Source organism: Stenella coeruleoalba (genome assembly GCF_951394435.1).
Source record: "Stenella coeruleoalba genome assembly, chromosome: 15".
NCBI lineage: Eukaryota > Metazoa > Chordata > Mammalia > Artiodactyla > Delphinidae > Stenella > Stenella coeruleoalba.
In genome coordinates, this window is record NC_137161.1 from 70,368,875 (window position 1) to 70,392,809 (window position 23,935).

Below are 23,935 nucleotides of genomic sequence, written 5' to 3' on the forward strand. Positions count from 1 at the left end.
AGAGATAAGGCATGATGGAATGTATTGGTTAGAAGCAGCAAAAGTGCTGTAACAAATAGACCCAAATATATAATAGCCTTAATACAATAGAAGTTTCTCCCCTACACTGTGCGTCTAGGGAAGGTATTTCACATGGGCAGGGGCTCTGCTCCACATTGAGATTCAGGGGCCCAGGATGATGGTGACATTTCCTTCTCAAACACTTCCAAGGTCTCACTGATCCTTACCATTCACATCACAGCTGTTTACCTTCCCTTGGAAAAGAACTCAGTCATGGCCACACCTAATTGCAAGGGAGGCTTGGAACTGCGGTCCCTGGCTGGGCATCCACGTCCGTCTGTGATTCTGTGGCTGTGGGAGAAGAGGAGAACGGATTTTAGTGGCAATTCACAGTTTATGCCACCTTGGGGAATGGGGAGTAGAAGCAGGAAGGAGAGGTAAGGAAGAGAAAGTTGACTTCAGCACACAACCACGACAAGGTCTACATCAAAGAGGTCCAGATACATGGCATGTGGCCCTAGTCCATTCCAGGTCATGGTGGTTCTCAGAGTTCACAGGTAGCAATGTCGTGGTTCCAGCGGAATGTCTGCTTTGGTGTGAGCTTCGCAAGGGCTTTGATCAGAATGCAAAACAGAAAGACAGGCACCTCCCTGGGCAGAAGTCTGGAGCACATACTCTATGGCAGTAAGACTGGCTGCAGGGCTGCCCTTCCCCAGGGACCCGTCCTGATAGGCTCCCCTCAGAGTCTGAACAGGGCTCAGCTTCCAGGTAATTCCAGTGATTCCACCTAGGGTGGAAAGGAGCCAAGAATCCATCTGATAGACGAACAAAGGTGAGTGGTATAAATGCCTTCATTTGCCCCTCCAGTAAGGGGTAATAATAGAACGAAGGATTGGATTTGATGTTTTAGAAGTCGCCATTCTTCCCAGCTTCCCCCCACCCTCCGCCGAATAAATTGTGCACAGAAGAGGTCTCCACACCCCTCCCCCTCTGCATTATTTAACCCTTGAGGAAGGACATTCCACAAACCCCAGCCTCTTTATCTACAATGAGGGCAGTCAGCGCCAGAACACTTCCGGCAGCACCTGCAGGCAACGTGTGGCGTGCACACGCAGGAAACAGGCAGCTGATGAATATTATCCAGAATGTATTAGCTGATAACAAATGCGCCCCCAAATCAATGAGGAAATCATCTCCTCCGCACCATCGGCACAAAAGAAGGACGTTTGCAGTGTCCCTCCAACACAGCCCAGCTATTGTCAACTCTGGCCGCGTGCGAGATGATTAATGCACATGTGACTACGCGCCCAGATTTCAATTCCTAGGATGATGTGCACGGACAGCTTTTCCCCCTTTATGGATCCTCGACACTTAACCTGCTCAATGGTTTTTATTTGCATTGATCCCATTTTATGGTATGATTAAATTTGTATGGAAGAGAACCAATTAGTTTTGTTTTACACTTATTGAATGCCCTTTATAGTTAGACGAATTAACTCTCCACAGTTAGGTTGATTTGCGGCGGGAGGCTTGATGGGCCATGCAGGGTCTTGTGGGCTGTGGGAGCTAGAAGGGCTGATGCCTCCGAGAAATGGGCTTACTGTGCTGAGGCTAATGGCCCAGCCGATCACCCGGGTGTCCAGGTGGGATATCTCTCAGGAGAGTAAATACAGGGCTGTAGCTCGATGTAAATTTCAGGAGCCGATCAAGGATTTGTCTGAAGAGGAAACACTTTCTCTTACAAAATGGAAAGATCAATGGAGTAGAATTCAGTTCTAGCTTTGACTCTTTTACTCTGCTGCTGTGAGATTGGGCCAATCATTTAACTTCTCTGAGCCTCAGTAAACAAAGATGATAAGAAAGCGGAGGGGGGCGGGCGCAGGGGAGCAGAGGGGAAGGAAGGGAGATCATCTTCCTACATAAATAAATTCGCTGTGATGATCAAATGTGAGAGTATGGATGAAAATAATGTATAAACTGTGAAGCATCATCTCTATGCTAGTCTTCCCTTTAAATAAAAAAACAGGAGCAGCACAGCACTGTGTAACACAAGAGTAATATGGAATCAAAAGACAGAGGTTTGAATCCCTGTTGCTTCCCAGCTGTGTGGCTTTGTGGATGGCATTTAACCTCTCTGAGCTCACATTCCCTCATCTGTAAAGTGCAGAGCATCACAGGATCTGATGAAATATTTCCGAGGGCAGTGCTTTCTTGACCGTCCTCATAAAATACCAGCCTCCTCATTTTCCATCTCTTTTTTCTGTTTTATTTTTCTCCGCAACTGCTGTATTCGTTTGCTTAGGCTGCCGGAACAAAAGCCCACAGACTGGGTGGCTTCAACAACAGAAATTTGTTCTCTCACTGTTCTGGAGATTAGAAGTCCAAGAACAAGGTGTCGGCAGATTTGGTTTCTCCTGAGGCCTGGGCCCCTCCTCACTGTATTCTCACGTGGCCTTTCCTCTGTGCACGTGTGCCCTCATCTCTCCTTGTGTGTCCAAATTTCCTATTCTTATGAGGATAGCGGTTAGATTGGATTAAGATCCACCTCAATGGCCTCTTTTGACTTAATCACTTTAAAGACTGCATCTCTGAATGTAGTCTTCTTCTGAGGTACTGGGGCTTAGGGCTTCAAAATACAAATTTGGGGGGACCCAATTCAGCCCATAAAGGCACCTAACATTATATTACATATTTCTCTGCAATCATAAACTCCACGAGAGACCTTGTTTTCTTCACTACATATGCCTAACACTTAGTGCCCGGCACATAATAGGTGCTCAATAAATGTTTGTTGAATGACTTAATGAAAACTGCTTAGAATAATGACAGTTCCAACATGGAGACACCCACCAAGAGGTGGGCTGCTAAAGGGCCTTCTAATCATTGGTTCCATGATTAGCTTCTACTGCACTTGGCTTGTGACCCTAGAATTCAAAGAAAACTCCACGACATGCTTATTTAATATTCCCAAACTCAAGAAAACCTCCAGCTTCAGTGTTGTAAGGGAATTTACACATCATCAGATTCAACTTAAAAACCAGTGAAGGAAACCCCTTTATAACATTCCTTGATAAGCTTCCCCGTGATCAACTCCAGGGACTGGAAGCCCTTGACCTCTGGAAGCAGCCAGTTCTATGGTTAGAATGTGTTATTCTGTGCACACGATGAAGCATAAACAAAGACGTGCTTTTCAGAACTAGTTATCACAGTGAAAAATGGAACTGAGTATCTCTAAGTAGGCAAACAGCAAAGGGTTTATCTGTACAGTAGTGGTAGTCTGCAGTCATTCAAATAAATTCTTTAGATCTACATGCAACTGAAAGGATGTCTTAAAAAAACACTATATTGGTGCATACAATATGATACTATACACACATATCTATTCATTTACATATCTTTCATATGTGTAAATATTCATTTAACAATAATGTATGTTACCTCTAGTAAAAGTACAAACACGTGCATGGGACGGATACACACCCACCACAAAGCAGTGGTGGCCTCTGAGAGGGGCGAGGGAGGGGGGAGGGAGGGGCCTCTAACGCTATCTGTAACATTTGTTTCTTTAACAAAGAGGCCTGAAGCAAATACGGCAAAATGTCAACATCTGATGCAACTTGCTGGTAGGTACATAGTATATGTCTTTTATTATCTGAACTTCTCTGATGTTTAAAACATGTCTTCGTTGCTTTTTTATTTTTTTTAGTGTATTTTAGTGAAGAGGGGAAATTGTCATCTTTAACGGAACCGACATTAGGCCCCAGATCATTCCAGCTACTGGTCCCAGTTGTGACCTCTGGGACCACTCAGAATACATTTTCTTCCTCTTTCATGTCGCATCCATGGCCCTCCTAGAAGGGGTGAGGGGAAACATAAGTGATCTCATCACCAGCCTGTGGCCAACACTTTGGCTGAATTGCATGTGGACATACAGACTCCCTGTTCCCCCTACTTATGAGTCAATCTGTGCATGTTGAGTACCTGCTGCTTACACACGTATTCATTTATATGTATTTCGTATATGTAAATATGCTATTTAAACAATAATACTCTTCTCCTCCCAGCTCATCGTCTAGTGAGAAAAACAGATACACAACCAGATAACTACCGCACAATGTTCTAACTGGAGAGCTTGCACCAAGAGCTTTAAGCTAGAGGAATTCATGACTAACCTGCCTTAGGAGCAAGGGAGCCAGAAGGTTGGAGAAGCTTAGCTAGAAAGAGTGAGCCCTCAGTGAGCTCTGAAGGATGACTAGGGCATTTCCTGGAGGGTAAGACAGGGAAAGTGTCCCACGCAGAGACACGATGGCGTGAAAAGGACTGGGTCATTTGACAAATAGAAGGGTGTTTGCAATGGTTGTAGCAGAGGGCAGGTAATGGGAAAACAGCAGAAGGATGCCTAAAGATTCTCTTCTAAAGCAGTAAGCAGTGACTAGGCTCACCCACTCTGTATCACTCCCACGGACGTCTTTATGTGTGACCATGGTTCCATGTGTTCCATATGCCATCTCTTGTAAAACTTGTTAATAGAAAATGTTATAAATAGGTGGGCCCAAAGGCAGCCGGGGTCTGGGTGTATGAATGCGCTGACCTCTACAAACACAACTGTTCCTTAAACTCAGTGAAATCCAAACTCACCTGCCTGTGTCATAGTAATTGCCTGTATCCAATTCTTTATGCAATAAGTAACATCTATGCTCTCTGTTGCATGGAAATCATATTTTAGTGTGCTCTGTTTTTTTTTAAGATTTTGCAGGGTTCACTGAGGAGACAAATAAGAGATAAAATAAAAGATGCAGGAAGGGCCAGCTAATAAAGACTTGAACTTTATCTTGTAGGCATCAGTGAAGGTTCTTCAAGCAGAGACGTGCGTGCGTGACCGTGGTCAGCCTTTGTTATTTGGATTATTGCTTTGGAAGCCATATGGAAAGAGAGCTGGGGGAGGAAGACCCTTGGAGGGGCTACTGAAGATAAAGTGGATTACTGCTGGATCTCGGGCAGTGCAAGTGGATTCTCTAGACTCAGGATGATTCCTCTAACGAACCACCCCTTAGACATCAGTGGCTTGGCACAAGGGACATTTATACTCAGTCCAAGGCAGCTGCTCCTGGCTGTCTACCAATCCCTCATGAGTGTCCCGGAACTCAGCCTCCTTCCAAGCTTCCTTCCTGCTTTGCCATCTCCAGATCTGCCTCCCACAGTCACCGTGTTCATCGGTCTCAAGCTGGCAAAAGGGGAAGGAGACTGGACAGGCTCCCAGGAGAGGGTGGGATGGACCTGGTCTGGAAGTGGCTCCCATCGCTCTGCCCACATTTCATTGGGCAGAACTCAGTCACATGGCCACACGCAAGGGAGGAGGGGAAATGTGACCCAGCTGTGTCCCCAGGAGGAAGAGGAAATGGGTTTGGTAAGCTTTTCCCGTCTCCACCCCAAGTACTCAACAGAAAGGGCCAGATGGGAGGGTTGTTTTTAAACTACTGAGGGCAACCACAAGCACTCTGGATGGAGTTGTCGGCCGATGGCTGGGGCTTCTCAGCAGATAATTTGGCCTTTTCAAGGAAGAAAATTCAGAAACTGACGCACAAGAAATCAGCGATGCAGCCCCTTCCCTGGCAAAGTCTCACATGAGGAAAGTAACAGAGTCTCAGAGAAGCAGGGAGGGCAGACTGAGGTCCAGAGTGGAACACAGAGGGACAAATGGGGGCTGTGACTCAAGAGAGAGGAAGGGAGATGGGGTGGTCCTCACGTGTCAGGTCCAAGTACTGTGGGGAATTAAATAGGCTAATATTCAGGGAGCTGGAAAAACAGATTCTGAAGAGAGAAACAGTCTGAGGATCAAAGGCCAGAAAATATCCGGTTCTTTACTCAAAGTAAAAAAGTTTTTAATACAGAAAACTGCATTCACAGGGGCTGAACCCTCAAATGCTAATGCTAATAAATAATATGCTAATAAATAATAATAAATAATGCTAATGCATTAAATAATGCTAATAAATAATCCCAAATGCTAATAAATATTTATTGAGCACTTACTATGTTCCAGGCATGCATCTAAGCACTAACATGCAATTATCTCATTGATTTTTCATGGTAACTCCAGAAAGTAGACCCTATGGTAAAAGCCTCTTCCCAGGTAGGGGAAATGATATACCAAAAGTAAGTAAATAATTCGCCCAAGATCACAAATGTGGTGTCTAGCATTCAAATCCAGCGAGCCTAACTTCACAACTTGGCCCCTTCACCTTATCCAAGAAAATGACCGGAAGCAACGCATGTTTTTCTTCCCTGCAGTAACTCCTACCTGTCAGCTTCGCCATTTGCGTCCCCAGATTTTGTTACTGTTCATTGTTCTTTCACATTTTTCGTGGCGCGCTCACAGTTCTCACCTAGTCCACGCTACAACCCTACAGGGTGATTTTTTATCACCCTCCTCCTCTTGTTCATGGTGAAAGGAAAGCCCAGAGGCAGCGAGAGATGCACCCAAGTCACCCAGCAAATTAGCAACACATTTGGATGTGGGTCTCTGGCTTCCTACATCAGTGGACTTGTGGCCATAACTGTGTTTCCAAAAATGTGCTGCCCTATTTAAAAAATAATATTAATTAATTATCACAGGTAAACATTTTTTTTAATGTATCGCCCACCCGTCTGGTAGAGCATGAGGTGACTTAGGGAGTTGAGGGATGCAACATTATAATTACATCATTTAAGATAAAAATTTCTGGGACTTCCCTGGTGGTCCAGTGGTTAAGACTCCAGGCTCCCAATGCAGGGGGCCTGGGTACGATCCCTGGTCAGGGAACTAGATCCCATAGGCTGCAACTAAGAGCCCACACGCCACAATTAAGATCCCGCACGCAGCAACGAAGACCCCGCGTGCCACAACTAAGACCCGGCACAGCCAAATAAATAAATATTTTTTTAAAAAGAGATAAAACTTTCCATCCTCCTCTCCCAAAAATCCAAACTGTGGTCCAGGAACTGATCTCCAAAGAAAACCATCTGCGTGAAGCTGAAGTAAGGAGTTCCTTCTGTGCCAAAACCTTTTTCAGGCGCTGGGGGAGTAAAGCTTTGATATGTTAATCGATGTGTACCTTTTTTTCCTCCATTCCTAGAAATGCCTGCGGCCCAGAGAGGCCTCCTCCATTCACAGAGCATCGAGGGTGTCCAACATCCTGCCTCAGAGGAGGGATGTCGGAGCTCTGGCAGATCTGAGCACAAAGACCAGAGAGTGGAAAGACCTTAGATGAACGTATAGTAAGGTAAGCATCTCAAAAGCATACAAAGACACACTCCCAGACCAGATAAACATTTGGCAGGCTTGGCAGAGAGAGGAGAATTAGAGGGTAAAAGAGTGTGACTTTGGTGAGTGAATGAGAAGGGGCTATGTGCCCTTCCCCCAAGGCCAAGTTCAGAGTAATGGTTGAGAAAATTACAGAACCCCAAGATACCTGTGGGGACCCCAAAAGAGAGAGGAACCATGCTGTCTATCCCAGGAGGGAAGTCCCAGAATACAGCAGGATCCCCTGATCTCCCTACACCAAGCCAGCGTGAGAGCAGAAAAACCACCTGTGTGCAGTCTATGATGGAGGCCCTGTGACCCCACCCAGAATGAGGACCACAGAATGTTCCCATGCACCCTGGATGGAGAGAAGGGAGGCGGGGAAAGATGTGAGCTAAAGCAGACTTGAAGCTGGGTGTGAAAAAAGACACAGCAGCAACCGGTAGGGACCAAAGACCAGAGCAGAAGGGACCACACACAGCACAGGGGAACCAACAGACAGATGACAGCACCAAGTCCAAATGCTCCCTCCTCCGCGCTCCCACCGAACCCCGCTGAGATCTGGGCACTTCCAGACTTGGGCAAGACCCTGGGAGAAGAAAGACGCCCACCTGACCGAGGTTCAGTTCCTACCATCCGAGTCAAGCTCAGCCACATAATTGTTTAGACTCTATGTCTCACATTGCTAAGGTGATGAGATGAGATCTGTACCCACCACGCAACCAGGACACGTAACCATTTTGCTCCCTGAACCACCAGGACCCAGCTTCCCCTGCCCCCGGGGTACCAAGCGACGCCGGGATAGGATTTCTGGGGAAACTGATGCTGCCGCCCAGCTCTCACTCCCTCTGCACCAGGGTTATTTGACTGCAGGTGACAAGAACAAAGGGCTCTGTCAGAGCATTTGATGCACAGGTCCTGGCAGAGGGACCTGCTGTAGAAGGGTTGCCATTGGCCCACTGGGCCTGCTGTGACCTAGATGGGGACAGAATGCCAATCCTGAGAGGTTACTTCTGTCCCTGGCATCCCCTCTCCTCTTCCATAGAGCAGCCCTCACCTTCACCTGGGGAAATATGCTGCACCCCCCAGACGGCCCTCTTAGCGTGGCTTGAAATGGGGCTTATATGCTTCCCTCCCCCCTCTTGCCACCCCCAAGGACAAGCCCACTCGCCCTTTCCATAATTTCAGGGTTCTACCTGTGACCTTTGGGAACAGACAGATTGGAAGCACTATAGTCACAGTGGAGAAAAGTGAGACAGTTATTATCAGTATTATAATGATGATTAATATAATGTTTGAGGCACGCCAGGCCATGTGCTAAGTGCTTTACCATGTGGTTTTCTTTAACCCTCACTACAACCCCAGGAGGTAGATACTCTTATTTGCCACATTTTATAGATACAGAGACCAAGGCTTTGAGAGGCAGGATCACAAGGCTCGTATGTAGTGAAAAGAATATTATGGGCCTCAGGGTTTTCTGACTCCAAAGCCCATACTTTAACCACTCTACGCCACAGAAAGGCTGCACTTGCACGTACCTAGGGCTCATCTCGGACACAGTCACCTGGCTGTGACAGCAAAATAATTCTGAATCCTACTGGTAGAAAAGCTGCCTCTTCCCTGAACCAGCCAGGTGATGGGCTGGAATAAAGCTGGCTCTGAAAATTGTAGGAATCTGCACTTATGGCTGAAAGGACCTGGGAACAGTTCAGTTGGGCAAGTCATTCTTCTCTACCTGTGCGTTCCAGCTGCCAGAATAGCTAACGGAACACCAGGAGTCCTGCCATCCGTCAGGCTGTCTCATCTAAGCAGCTAGAAGACTCTGCAGATGCTTGCCTGCACTGTGGGTTAATGCGGCAGCATCACCACCTGGCTCTCGCATGCCGAAAGAATTACAGAACAGAATTTGCTCTATGTCCCCCTAAATACTTTGCATGAAAGGGACTTATGCCATAGCTGGAGAGTTAGGCGTTGACCCTCAGGAAAGATTATCCAGGAGGCATAACTTGAAGACGTTAGATCATTTGCTGTTCTACAGGGAACAAAACAAAACAAAGGAAAAAAGGAAGCAAGGGAGAGGTGGGGGGGAGGGACTTACTAGCTCATGTAACTGAAAGGTCCAATCAGGTTTCAGGTGCGGCTAGATCCAGGAGCTTGAACTATGTCATAAGAACTCTATCTCCTGGTCTCTTACATCTTTTTCTCTTGTGCTGTCTTCACTCTCTAGCAGATTCTACTCTCAGGATGGTGAGGTAGCTAACAAAAGATCCAGACTCACATCCTACCAGCTCGGAAGCCCTAATGGAAAGAGTGTTTCTCTTTTCCAGTAGCTCCTGGAAAGTTCCAGGGCCAATTTATTGGTGCAGTTTGGAGCTCTGGGTCTCGGTTCTGGGTCTCAGGTTCGGTTCTGGAGCCAGAGTGATATATGCTGACTGAAGGACAGAAAATGAGTGAGGAAATTGGGATTCTTCTGGTGAAGAAAGGAGAGTAGATAATCCACTGGGTCGTCCACTCCACCAAGGAAGGCGAAGTGGTGGGCCAGAAGTGACTGCCTCTGTAAGCCTGGAGACTTACGGTGTGCTAACCCACAGAGCTCCACAGCATCCCCATGGACTCACTCCTATCTTCCCAATATTTTCGTTGTTAAGGAAACTGAGACTTTAAGAAGAAGAATGGGTTGATCTATGCAACGTGAACTCATGTTCAAACTCACATCTGGCTGATTCCAACAGCAGCTCCATCTTTCATTCTGTGTCTTGGCTAGAAAGACAACTGGGAGGTAAAATTAAAAGTGGCCGCAGCTCCGTGATAAAGGCTATTTGGTTGGGCTCCTGTGCACCGATTACTCTTCTCCTCTGAGTTTTAGTTTCCACTATAAAACGACATTTCAGCATTGACAATGTTGTCCTAAATTAGTGGTGCTACCAGGTAGCAGAGGGACCTAGGGGTGACAGTTTTCTGAAATCCTATAGGATTCTGTCTCTTTCAGCCAGCACGACCAACCCTAAATGTGACATGCGGCTTCCTCTGCATCCAACGGCCATGACCTGGGGCAGTCAGTTCAATAATCACAATTATAATAACCCCATGTCACCTCGGTGCTTTGGGTACATTATCTCATTTAACCTTTTCCTTTTCCTAGTTCTGTTCAAACACACAGAAAATAATGTGTCAGACACATATACCCTAAGATTAAACAGATGTTAACATTTCACCATATTGCTTTCAAACACTTTTTAAAGAAACAGAATGTTACAGACGCTAGTAAACTCCTCTTCATCAATACCTTTTATTCTTTTCTCTATTTCTGTCCTATCTCAGAGGTAAACTTAATACTGAATCGCTGTGAATGAACCACAAATATGTTAATGTTCATTGAATTTTTCTATATAAGCATATACTAAATTATATATGTATATTTATATGCGTGTAATATACATATATGTGTATATGTTAAAATTTTTGCATGTTTTAAAATATTACATGTAATAGCCTTTAAAACTTGTTCTTCCTTCAAACATATTTTTCTTAATTTATCTGTATTGATACATGAGTCTCATTCATTCATCCAAACTGTGATATCATATCCTACAGTGAATAAACCATAACTTATTTACCATTTCCCAACAGAGATTCAGTCAAAAGTCATCATTCCAACCATTTTCCTTTGTCCCTTAGTCCCAGAGCTGTAAGTAATTCCTGTAGTTGCTGTCTTTGTGCTATCTTTGTGTCCTTTATTGCCTTTTATTTACCTAACCAACAATTTTACAACCGGTTTACAGTTCCTTATATTAAACTCTGTTAAAACAGCTGGTGTGATTTCTGTCCCTTGACTGGACACTTACTGATAGAGCAACTTCACAGTGAGTCTTGATGTCAAAGAAGGAAACGTTCTCTCTTTATTTTTCTCCTTCAAAATTGCCGTGATCTTCTTAGCCTTTACTTGTCCACACCGGTTTTATGGTCCTTCTTGTGAAGTTCCACTAAAATAATTAATATTAAGCATTTGGATATTTAAATATCAATTGCATAAATTTATAGCTAAATGTGTAAAGAATTGACATCTGAACTGCGATTTTTCTGATCCATGAACACAGCATGGTTTTCCCATTTTTTTAGGTCTTCTCATATATTTTTCAGAAGGATATTATATTTTGCTCCACAAATTTTGCGTCTGTCCTCTGCTGGATATTAATTAATTTATAGGTTTTGTCGTTATGGTACATTGAATCTTTTTAATTACTGTTTTTAATTGTTTCGACTGGTGTTTAAGAACACAATTGATTTTTTTCTGTATATTGATTTTTTCTGTATATTAAGCAACTCACTGAACTCTTATATTTGTTATTAATATGACTATATTCTGTAGCATTTTTCTTTTTTTTTCTGTAGCATTTTTCTATGTAATCACATTAACTTCAAATAATGACAGCCTCATTGCTTTCTTTACAAATCTTATACCTTTTATTTCTTTGTGTGTATGTGTGCAGGTATGTGTGTGTGTGTGTGTTTTGTTACACTATCATTGTTCCTTCAGTTCAATACTGAATAGAAGCACTTCCTTTTCTGGCCAAGATGGAGCTACAGGAATTGGATTTACCTTCTCACATTTTTTAGATGTTTAGAAACATCTAAAAAAGTCATTTAAAACTTTATGAAACAATGGTTCTCAAGATATTGGAATTAGTCAAAGAAGGTCAGTGACCTCTGAGAGACAGGAAACAAACCAGGTAGGCTCTGGATTGGCCCAGCTTACCGCCAGGAGAAAGTTTCCAGGCTGCAGCATGAGGGGGTGGTGACCCCAGGCAGAATGAGATCCACCTGAGATAAGAAGATGGCGCTGAGAGACTAGGAAGGCCAATGTGGCTAGAGTTCACAGGGCTATTCAGAGATCTTCGGAAATCTGCGGAAGGCCCCCAGTGAGTCTTCAGCTGAGTACTGATCAGCTCATGAATGTGACAAACCGTCCCCCCCTCCCCAAAGTGAAGTAAAGAACCACCATAAAGGATTAAGACATATAATACTCAGGAACTACACAAGACCAGGAAAGAATGCCTATCGTCACCAGCCACGCCAGAAAACCTCATCATTCACAGAGCACTGGGTGGAGTACCAGAAGGATTTTGTCACAGTGGTGGGGCACAATTAGCCCTAAAAGCTGCTCTGGCCCTGCCTAACAGTGCTTAAATGCAAGACACAAAAGGATCAAATAGGTTTCAAGTAACGTAATTACACGTAAGAACAAAGCTCAAAGTAGTCATCGGAAAGGAAAATATCTAGTCACAGCAAGGTGAAATTCAAAATCAAAAGTGGCACTCAAAAATTACTGAGCATACAAATACGCAAGAAAATACAACCCATAATAAGGAAAATAATCAACTAATCAAAAGCGATGCAGAACAGATACAGCTGATGGAATTTATAAATAGAAGCTAGAGAAAACATGGAAGAGGTTAATTAAGCACATGGAACAAAGAGAAACCACCAAATCAACTGCTAGAGATGAAAACTAAAATGGCTGAGATGAAAAATTACACTCGATGGGGTGGATTAACAACAGACAAGACATGGCGCAAGAAAAGATTAGTGAAACGGAAGAAACGGTAAAAGAAACTACCTGCAATAAGACGCAAGGCTTTTAAAAAATAGACAGCACTTCAGTGAGCTGTAAGACAATGTTAATTTCCCTGATATACATGAAATTGGAGTACCTGAAAGGAAGAATGGAGAATAAAAAATATTTGAAGAAATAGCAGCTGAAATTGAAATGTACGAAATATATGAGTAGACATTTTGCCACAGAAGATATACAATTGGCCAATAAACACATGAAAAGATGTTGTATATAATGAACAATTAATGAAATCAAATTCAAAGCACCATGAGACATGATTTCACATTGATTATAATGGAAATCATCAAAAACACAGATAATACAACTATTTGGAAGCTTATAAAGAAACTGGAACCCCAAATTATTGCATGTAAAATGATGCAGCCACTTTAGGGAAGAAAGGTTTGGCAGATCCTCAAAAATTTAAACATAATTTTTTTTTTTTTTTTTTTTTTTTTTTTGCGGTACGCGGGCCTCTCACTGTTGTGGCCTCCCCCGCTGCGGAGCACAGGCTCCGGACGCGCAGGCCCAGCGGCCATGGCTCACGGGCCCAGCTGCTCCGCGGCATGTGGGATCCTCTCCCGGACCGGGGCACGAACCCGCGTCCCCTACATCGGCAGGCGGACTCTCAACCACTGCGCCACCAGGGAAGCCCCTAAACATAAATATAACATAACATGCTATAATTCCACTCCGAGGTATCTACCCAAGAGAAATAAAAGATTATATCTGGACAAACACTTAAACCCAAATACTCACAGCAGCATTATTCATAATAGCCCAAAACTTGAGACAGCTCAAATGTTCATCAACTGATGGATACCGTTCAGAAATAAAAAACAATGAACTACTGATACATGCAACAACGTAGATGAACCTCAGAAACGTTATGCTAAGTGAAGGAATCCAGACCCATCACCACACACTGTAAGACTCCAGTTATATAAAATGTCCAGAAAAAGCAAATCCAAAGAGTCAGGATAAGATTAGTGGTTGCCTGGAGCTAGCGGTGGGGACAGGGAATGTCTGCAAATACGCAGAAGGGATCTTTATTGGTGATGAAATATTCTAAAGTTGAATTGTGATGTTATCACACAGGTGTGTAAATGTACTAAAAATAATTCAGTTCTGTACTCAGAATAGGTGAATTTCAAGATATATACAGGATACCTCAATAAAGCTTTTAAAATGACTATGAAAAGAATAAAAGACAAAATACAGAGAAATTACTTGCAAATCACATTCTTGATTTTTTAAGATTGCATCCAGAACATATAATAAGAAAACAAAATGAAAGCAGTATTTGATAAAAAATTTGAACAGATACTTTACCCAAGAAGATAGAGATGGCAAATAAGCATGAAAAGATGCTCAACATCATTAGTCATTAGAGAAACATAATGAAACCCCAATGAAATACCAGTACACACCTATTAGAATGTCTAAAATTTTAAAAACTAACCACGCCAGGTGTTGACAAGAATGTGGTACAGCTGGAAATTTCATACACTAATGGGAATATAGGAATGTGGAATGGCTCCAGGCACTTTGGAAAACAGTCTGGCAGTCCCTTAAGAGTGAAACATACACCTTACTTGTGATCCCGCCATTCCACTCCTAGGTATTTATACAAGAGAACTGAAAGCACATGTGTATACAGGACTTGTATACAAATGCTCACAGGAGCTTTATTTGAAATAGTCAAAGCTGGGAACAATACAAATGTTCAACAGATGAATGGATAAACAAACTGTGGTATACCCAGGATGGAATACTTCCCAGCAATAAAAAGGAGTGAACTACTTATGCATGATACAACATGGATAGATTTTAAGGCGGTTATTTGAATAAAAGAAGGCAGATGCAAAAGGCACATATTGTATTATTTCATCGGTACTGAATTCGTTAAAAGTGAGCAGCAATCTATAGCAACAGAAAGCAGATCGGTGGTTGCCTGGGGTCGGGGATGTATGGCAGGCAAGGACAGGCAGGAGGGCGAATTACAAAAAGCACAAGGAAATATTCGAGGGGTCAGGAACATGTTCATGATCTTGATTGTGATGGTGATTTCATGTGTGTGCACATATATCCAAGCTTATGTGCAATTTACTAAATATCAATTATGCTTCAACAAACCTGTTTTTTAAAGTAGCAAAAATATGGGCTAGAAGCAGAAATGCAGGCATACTTGTTCCATTGCCAGCTCCAAAGAAAATGCCGCTTAAATTTCACCGTTATGTATGTTTGCTCTTGGATTTTGGTACTTGATGCTTTTGGATGAAAAATATTACATCTCATGCTCTTTTTTTTTTTGCGATACGCGGGCCTCTCACTGCCGTGGCCTCTCCCGTTGCGGAGCACAGGCTCCGGATGCGCAGGCTCAACGGCCATGGCTCACGGGCGCAGCCGCTCCGCGGCATGTGGGATCTTCCCGGACCGGGGCACGAACCCGTGTCCCCTGCATCGGCAGGCGGACTCTCAACCACTGCGCCACCAGGGAAGCCCTTTTCATGGGTTTTGAACTTTAAATCAATAGAACCATACTGTATTATTCATTGACAATTTGCTTTTCTCACTCAATGTATTATGTTTTTGAGATTCATCCTTGTTGTTACTTGTAGCTGTAGTCCATTTTCACTACTGTTTAGAATCTCATTGTATGTACCAAAATTTGCGTTTCCATTCCAATGCTGATAAGTATTTCCGGTCCTTCTGCTGTTATTAAAAGGGGTTGCTACGTACATTCCTGTATGCAACTCATGCTGCCCATCATCTTTATCAGAGAAAGCCAAAGTGTTTTCCAAAGCAGTTATAAATTTATAAATTTATCCTCCCACCAGAAACGTGTAAGATTTGCCATCATGGCCTCACCAACAACTGATATTGTCTGTTTGTTTTTTTTTTTTGGTGGGGGGGAGTTTGGCCAATTAGGAAGTATGATATGAAATCTTATGGTTGTTTTAATTTTTATTTCTCAGACTATTAATGAAGTTGACCATCTTCTTCAGTGTTTAATGACATTTGTATTTCCACTTCTGTGATAGCCTTTATAAGTTGATTATCCATTTTTCAATCTGATTATTTGTCTTATTCATGCTGACCTGTAGTTCTTTATTTTGCCTAATACTCATCTTTTACCAATCTTGTTGCAAATATCTTCTCCCAGATTTTGGGTTTTATTTTAACTCTCATCTTTGTGTGTTGGTTTTTTTAACAGGAATTTTTATGCAGTCAAGTTTATTCATTTCTCCCTTTATGATTTATACTTCCCACATATTGTTTTCAAAATATTGTTCCCTGATGCATAGTCACAAATATATTCTCCAATATTGTCTTCTAAAAGATGTTATGTTTGCCTTTCACATTTAAATCTTTAACCCAGCTGGAATTTACTTTTGTGTATAGTATGAGGGAGGGATACAATGACTCGTCCATCTCATTGTTACACTGTCTTACTTAGTACAGCTTTTTCATGATTTTAACCAATAATTTTATACTAGTTCTTAATATGAAGTAAGCCAGGTTTCCTCTCATTTTTCCCCTTTATGGGTATCTTATTCTTAGCCCTTTACTCTTCCATAAAATTTAGTATTAGCATAAAATGCTACAAAGAAAAAAAAATCCTGTTGGACTCTTAATGAGAATAGCATTGACTTTTCAGATCAACTTGGGAAGAACTGGCAGCTTTGTGAAACTGTCTTCTTATCCATGAGCATAAAATATCGCTTTATGTCTCCTTTAACATCTTCCAATAACATTTTATAATTTTCTCCTTAAAGGTTTCTTACAAATCTTTAGATTTCTATTTCTTTATAGATACTATTATAAATGGTACATATTTTATTACAGTTTCTACCTATTGATGGCTGGTAACTACCAATGCCATTTATTTTTATAGATTAAATTTTTGTGCAAGAGTTGTGTTAAATTCTCTTACTAATTCTAAGAATTTATCTGTAGACTCTTTTGTGTTTTCTACATAATCATACCATTTTGGGAATACTGAATTTTTCTTCATCTCTATCTTTATAGCTTTTATTTCTTTTCTCACATTACTGTGCTGTCTAGGACTTCCAGTACAACACTGAATACAAGTAGTGACAATAGATATTACTTTCCTGTTCCTGATCTTAAAGGGAATGCTTTCTTCAATTTTTCTTTAAATGCAAGGTTTCTTAGAATATTTTTATAGCAGTCTAAGAGAAATTCCCTTCTATTCTTCTTTTGCTAAGAAATGTTATCAGTTTTTTCTATATATACTGAAATTATCACAAGATATTTCTCCTTTAATCTGTGAATGGGATGAATGACATTAATCGACTTTCTAATGTGATCCAAACTCACATCCCTGGAATAAAGCCAAATCAGACATTACATATTATCTGTTTAATGTATTGATGAGTTCTTTTTTGATAAAACTTTGGGCTTTTTCCATCTACGTTCACCCATGTGATTGGCCTGTAATCTTGCTTTCTTATGCTGTCCTTGTTAGCTTTGGGTGTCGATGTTTTGTCACAGAAATGAGTGGAGAATGTTCTCTCTTCTTCCATAGTCAGTAAAAACTTCCAGAAAAGAAAAATCTGAGACTGCTGTTTCATTTTCTCAGCTTGAGTATTCTCAGTATAAATTTGAATCTCAAATGTATGTGAGGAACAGCCAGCCTGTGGTTTTGAAGATATACAGGGACTCTTCCTACCCAGACATCAGATGGAAATAGACAAACTTGTTGTCTTGCCCCTTTACTGGCAGGTGGATTTTTTTGTCTACTCTCTCAGAAGATGCAGCCTTTTTAAGGGTTCTGTTTTACTATAGGTGTGGCCTCAGTCTCAACACCCCACCTCAAGGTTTTGTGTGGCTAAAAACCTTGTCTCTTGTCCTCGCTGGATATTAAAACCCACCTCCCCAAGTTGCTAAGATTGACACCCCACCCAAGATGGTCACACTGCCCATTTACATGCTTATTCTTCTAGTTTTCAGCCAATTAAGGATCCCCTTTATTGTCTGCAAACTCATTTCTTCATTTAAAAGTATACCTAACTATTTTCAGCACTTCTAGATGTTTCCAGTGGGACTGTCTTTAGGTTTCTAATCAGTCACACTGTCAGTACCACAAGTACTCCTTCAGTGACTCTCTACAATAACTTTGTAATAAGGGATTATCATCCCAAATTTACAGATGAGGAAAATAAACTCAAATAGGTCAATACTCTACCCAAGGTCATGCAGCTAGTAAATATGGGAACCAGGAGTTGAACCAAACTATGTCTTGAGACAAAGTCTATGTTCCTGACCACAACTCCAAATTTCCATCTTTTATTAGTTGCTTGTAATCTGAGATCACCCATTCTTTACCAGGAAATGGTGGGAGGGTCACAATCCTGTGATGCAGGCACAAGCTCAGTCACAGATGTGGCCTAAAGAGGAAATCCTTTTTTTTTTTTTTAAATCCCTATAACAAGGAATCTGGTCTCTTTGCTTATTATATGGTTAAAAAATAATAATTTTTAAAAGTAACTTTACACAACAAGCAAAATTAAGAGGCAAAATACAAACCAGAAAATAAAATTGCAGCAAATAAGACAAAGTGCCAACAACCAATATATAAATTACTTATGAAAATCAGTAAGATAAAAACCAGCCTAATGGGAAAATGAACAAGGCAAATAAGCAGAAAGTTCACAAAAGACAAATTGTGAATATGCAACCTCGATACTCACTTTTTTATGCAATAGGCCTAAATGTAAGATCCAACTCTATCAAACTCCTAGAAGGAAACATGGAAGAAAATCTTTCTGACTTTGGGTTAGGCAATGGTTTCTTAGCTATGACACCAAAAGGACAATAGGCAAAAGAAAAAAATAGATAAATTGGACTTCATAAAAATTTAAAACTTCATGCTGCAAAGGGTATCATCAACAAAGTGAGAAGACAATTCACAATTTGAGTGGAAATATTTACAAATCATATATCTGATATATATGATTTTTATCCAAAACATTTAAAACTCATACAACTCAAAAATAAAAAGACAATAACCCAATTCCAAAATGGACAAGAACCTGAATAGACTGTCTCCAAAGAAGCTATACAAATTGCCGCCCAGTGCATGAGAAGATGCTCGATGTCATTAGCCGTCAGGGAAATACAAATCAAAAACACAATGAGATACGACTCCACACTCACGAGGATAACTGTAATCAAAAAGACAGACATGAAACTTATATAATGTTATAAACCAATGTTACCTCAATAAAAAATAAATCTGAAAAAAAGGAAAGACAGTAAGTGTTGGCAAGGATACGGAGAAATTGGAACCCTCGTTTATTGCTGGTAGTGATGTAAAAGAGTGCAGTTGCTTTGGAAGACAGCCTAGCAGTTCTTCAAAAAGTTGAATCTGCAGAGTTACCCTATGACCCAGTGATTGCAATCCTAGGTTTATACCCAAGAGAAATGAAAACATACATCCACAGAAAAATTTCTACATGAATGTTCATAGCACATTATTCATAATAGCCAAAAGGCGGAAACAACCCAAATGTCCATCAACTAATGAATGGGTAAATAAAATGTGGTATATCCATTGAATAGAATATTATTCAGCCGTAAAAAGGAATGGAGTGCTGCTACATGCTACAATGCAGATGAACCTTAAAAACATTACACTAAGTGAAAAAACAGTCCAGTCACAAAAGACAATATAATGTATGATTCTAGAATATATATGAAGTGGAATTTATATGAAATATTTAGAATGGGCAAATATAGTTACAGAAAATGGATTAGTGCTTGTCTTGGGAGGAGAGAGGAAACAAGGAATGAGTCTAATGGGTACAGGGTTTGTTTTTGAGGGGGCGAAAATGTTTTAAAGTTAGTTTATAGTGATGGCTGCACAACCTTATAAATATACTAGAAACACTGAAGAGTACATGTTAAATGAGTGAATTATATGGTATGTGAATTATATCTCAATAAAGCCATTTATAAAAAGAAACAATGAAAAATGAGACACTTCTTTGGCTATCAAGCTGGCAGCTTTTTTTTTTTAATGATGCTAATATCATGCCTCAGCAAGGGCACAAGAAAATAACTATTAGCAAAAGTATAAATGGATGCATATTTTGTGGAAGACAGTTTTAAACACATATCAAAATCCTGAAAATTGGAACAGGCTTTGCTCCAGCAATTCCCCCTCAAGGAGACATAGCCTAAGGATATATCCAGAGACCCACGCAAGCTTTATATGTCACAATGCTAATTACATTAGGTTTTTAAATAGCAAAACAAGAAAACTAGAGGCATATTAAATATCCAACAATGGATAAAGACAATATTATACAAATATATGAAAAAATATTACCCATCCATTAAAAATCATGTTGTAAAAGGCAAACGGCAAGAAGTCACCACAATGTTTCATAATAAATGAAAGACCAGGCTACAAAGTAATGTGTAGAGAATCATTCTAATATTGTAAAAAAAAAAAAAAAAAGCATTACTGAAAATACATACTTTAAAATATTAACAGTGATTTTCTTAATGTGACAGGATAATGGAAGACCATTTTTTATTTTCTTCTTTTTTCTATAGTGTTCTAATTTTCCATAGAGAACACTCACAGGGCTTTTAATGACAGGAAAGTAGAATTTTAATGTGTTTTGGATTTTCCACTTTCCTGGCCCATCCTCCCCTAAAATGCAATGATTGATGGGTTGTAAGACTTGAAAGTCAAGGACCCCTAAGTTAGATAATTTCCAAGATGCTTTCTATTCTTAAGACTTTGATATTCTATGCTTAGACTGTTTATTTTCACAGCTGGCCTAAGAAATTCTCAGAGACACATTCTTCCTATTTTCTTATAGACTGTGGGCCCCCATTTCCAGGCAGGAAGAAGCTGCAGTCTTGAAAAATAAGGCTATTCAGCAGTCTGGGGACCAGGACACCACAAGATGAGACAAGGCAACCCCTGCAGAGACCTGGAAACGATTTTTCTCTCTCAAAATATAATTAATCAATTTTGTCCGAAGAAGTGGAATCAATATTTTTATAAATGAGATGTTCATATGCCAAGAAGGAATTGTTGCAATGGTCACATAATCTTTCACCTGCTAATCCAATGTAAATTTTATGGGCTTTTTAGCCAATGTCTTCAGCATTTGCCAACCGAACTTTTTTCCACTTTGGCATTCTGATCACGACCTTCCAATCCTCTTGTCCAACCCCCCGGCAGACGCAATGTGCCAGGGTCTCAATAAGCAATATGCCACCAATGACAAAACCTCGTATTCACTGGCTGCCCTGCTCTCCCAGGCCTTTGTAATATTGTCACATTGATCTTCCCGCCCTCCTCTAGGACACAGGGAAATGATGTGCGAGGGGGAACACTGGCAAGGCTTAGATAAATTGCAGCTTGATTGAATCCTTTTAATGCAAGAAACATTTATTAAGTGCCTACTATGCACCACAATGACTCCAAGCACTAGAGCTACAAAGGTAAATCGCAACAGTCACTGTCCCCGAGGCTCACGATTTAGTAGGGGAGACAGGCATGGAAATAAGGAGTCACATTACATCATCAGAGGCTCCACGTTGTACATCAAAGCACAGCATCACGGGAGCGCAGAAGAACAACGAACTCTTCCTGTAGCGATGAGCATCAGTTCCCCGAAATTCTTAAGTGTGAAAAATTGCTCAGTAAACAGATGAGGGTAAGAGATGTTCTGGCAAAAGAAGGGAAGCTGAGAAAAAGAAAATCACATTCAGGGAATGGGATGAGGGAAGGTTCCAGAGAGATGGGCCAGGGCCAGGGCAGGGCACGCTTCATTCACGTGCTCTTTTTACAGACATCTGTTGTTTTATCTACCCTGCAACCATCCCTCCTTCTTCCGGTACAGTACTCCAGTTTGCCTGTGGGGCTCCGCCCCTTCCATCTCCCAATCAGCTGAGGCTAATGGCACCCACTCCCATCATCAACTTCAAGGCTTGATATGCAACGTGGACCACCCTCATCCTGGTCACAGTGATAGTTTCAGGGGTGGGCACATGGCCCAGTTGAGTCCTGGAGAAGCAAATCCTGGGATTTTTAATAGATGATTGGGAAAAAAGGCACTGACTGTACGTCAATTATATCTCAATAAAACTGGAAATTTTTTTCAAAAAAATAAAAATTTTAAATTTAAAAAGAAAAGAAAGAAAACCACTGTCTTCCACCTGTGGTTACTAGGATGGAAGACTGAAAACCCAAAGCTTGCCAGCACCTGGGAAGAGCCTGCCTGAGAAGGAAGCCAATACAGAGAAAAGGAAAGCCAAGAAGAGGACGGAAATGTAGTCCTAGTGACGTCATTTTGTAAACCAAAAAAAAAAAAATCCCCTTTTGCTTCAATCGATTTGATTGTTGTTTTTTAATTACTTACTGCTGTAAGAGTATTAGTGAACTGATACACCATTCCAGTATTTTGGGAATTAAGCCGGTGTAAAACAAGGCAAGTTAAAGAGGCCTTTGGGTTGACTTCAGATGGGGAAATTGAGATCCAGGGGTATTAAGGGGCTTACTTCAAATCACAGGGCCTGGGAAGAATTAGGGCTCGTGACTCTGGGGTAAGCACTCTGCTTTACAGCACTGTGTCCTGGAAGATTGATAACAACAGCAACGGCAAGAGTAATACCATTGGGTATGACATGCCAGGCACTGTTACAAGCCCTTTACATGTGTTAATTCATGGAATCCTCCGAACTACTCCACAACGTAGGAATTATTTAGTGAAGTAAGGAATTTTGGGGAACATTTCCAACCATCTGAAATGGTTGAACCATCTTTCAGCTTCCCATCTGAAAGACCAAGTTGGGACAAGGTCTAGGACTGAAGTTGCACTCGATCCAGGATGTCCTGGGGTCACCCAGGGAGAAGGAGACCTCAGGGTGACACTGAAGTTCAGGTGATCAGAGTCTTACGACTCTATTAGAGACTTGGGAGTCACTTTTGGGGGAGCAGGACCCCCCACGAGGAGTTTAGGAATATAGGAAATGGAGTCCTTGGAGAAGATCAGGGCTCTAGCCCGAAATGACTTGGGCTTAAGTCCAAGTTAAAGAAACAAAGGCAGAAATGTAGTCAGAGGGCTGGAACTAATGTGACCTCAGCTGCTGCCATCACATGGCCACGAGCAAGGTTAAGCGCTGGAGCCCTGGCCCAGCCCCCGGAGATGAACTGGCTTGCCCGCTGCAGGGAGCTGCACACGCCCAGCTCTAACGCTGCTCAGGCTGCCTGCGCTTTACCAGCAGTTTCTTCTCCTTGATGAAAACCTCACAGGTTTGACGTATCAACCCTTTAGCTTTGTGTCCCACCCTGCCCCCTACCTCTTGACCGAAAACATATTTTAAACTCACATTTTGACACTTCAATATTCTCCTTCAGATAGGACTTAGATATTTGCCCACTTGTCCTGTGATGGCAAATAAGTGCATCTCCTATAAATTTTGAAAGGGTGGCAGAATCAATGAATGTGCAAATGAAACTCCACGGTGATTACCGAGCGCCTGATACATAGTAAATCTTTAGAAGCCTGTCATCCTGAATGACTACTAGATAGAGTGGATGGACGGATGGATGGATGGATACATGGAAGGGTGGACAGATGGATGAGCAGTTGGGTGGAAAGATGGATGAGTATCTATGGGTAGAGGAAAGACAACGATCCTTGGCCATTGTTTTACTCTTTAAGATCCCTGGCATAGTGTACCTTTTATTTTTTTCAATAAATACACTGTCTATCCTATGGCGTTTATAAACCAGTGAGAGAGAGGTGGATGGGAGACTAAGCAAATAACTACCCCAATAAGTAATGAATTTCAACTGGATAGGTGCTAGAGGAACTTCTGGTGCTAGGCGGACATAAAATAGCAGCTAGAAAATCAGGTAAGACCTCCCCAAGGCCAAGATCGAAAGTACAACTGGGAGCTGGCCTAGGAAAGGGGGATCAGGCTGGGGGCAGGGGGGATCAGGTGGGAGTTTTAGGCAACAGGAATTCAGGCTGAAGAAATGCCAA

General features: G+C 41.6%; 1 long non-coding RNA gene across 1 annotated transcript in view; it reads right to left on the minus strand.

Moving 5' to 3' along the window:
* LOC307198305 overlaps window positions 1-23,935 on the minus strand; it is a 58,819-nt gene that overhangs the window by 25,282 nt on the left and 9,602 nt on the right. Inside the window, exon 2 of the long non-coding RNA XR_013831608.1 lies at window positions 228-351. This is a non-coding gene — a long non-coding RNA (uncharacterized lncRNA). The remainder of the gene's footprint in view (window positions 1-227; window positions 352-23,935) is intronic.